At 29.3% G+C, this 834-nt stretch overlaps 1 pseudogene; it reads left to right on the plus strand.

The window, feature by feature from the left end:
• LOC107754957 (carbonyl reductase [NADPH] 1-like) overlaps positions 1-834 on the plus strand; it is a 3649-nt pseudogene that overhangs the window by 1583 nt on the left and 1232 nt on the right.

Genomic DNA, 834 nt, shown 5'->3' on the forward strand with positions numbered 1-834 from the left:
GCACTGGGTAGCTGGCCAATCAGAGCACACCTCGTTTTTCAGACCGATGAGTTTTGTAAAAATCGACGCGTTTCAGAAAGGCGGGGCATAGAGGAGAAACAATAATGTACAGTATGTGGAAAATAATGTGTTTTTTGAACCTTAAACCGCATAAACACATTTCATTACACCAAATACACAAAATAATGTTCTTTTTAGCAACATCATATGACCCCTTTAAAAACAGCGATTTTACCACCTAATTGCTGAGGAATATAAGGTGGCTATCCAGTATGTAACTTAAGCTATTTTATCAATGTAAGTCGCGGGGCAGCGATGACAACACGTTTCCTGTGTTCCTATGTTTGTGTGTGTGTTTGTGTTTGTGTCCATCAATTAAAGCAGCGCATTGATATAGAACGGTGATTAAACTGACTTGGAACTACCTGTGCATTAAACGGTTTTAACGCATACCTGCCTGCCAATCAGAATCAAATATTTAGACAGATCATGGTATAAATTACAATAACATATTATGTTATAATATAATATTATTGTAATATATATTGCACGTCTTTTGCAGTTTTGCGGCATGATACAAAGTTTTAAAAATGTGCAGCTCAAGTTTTGATATTAACTTTTTAAAAACTGTAGACCTTGCGTGTTTTTTTTTTTCATTCTACTACTTTAGGAATTGGCTAAAATAGCGTTTTTAACATATATTATATTATATTATATTATATTATATTATATTATATTATATTATATTATATTATATTATATTATATTATATTATATTATATTATATTATATTATATTATATTATATTATATTATATTATATTATATTATATTA

This window comes from Sinocyclocheilus rhinocerous, unplaced genomic scaffold, assembly GCF_001515625.1.
Source record: "Sinocyclocheilus rhinocerous isolate Xijiao unplaced genomic scaffold, SAMN03320098_v1.1 scaffold2547, whole genome shotgun sequence".
NCBI lineage: Eukaryota > Metazoa > Chordata > Actinopteri > Cypriniformes > Cyprinidae > Sinocyclocheilus > Sinocyclocheilus rhinocerous.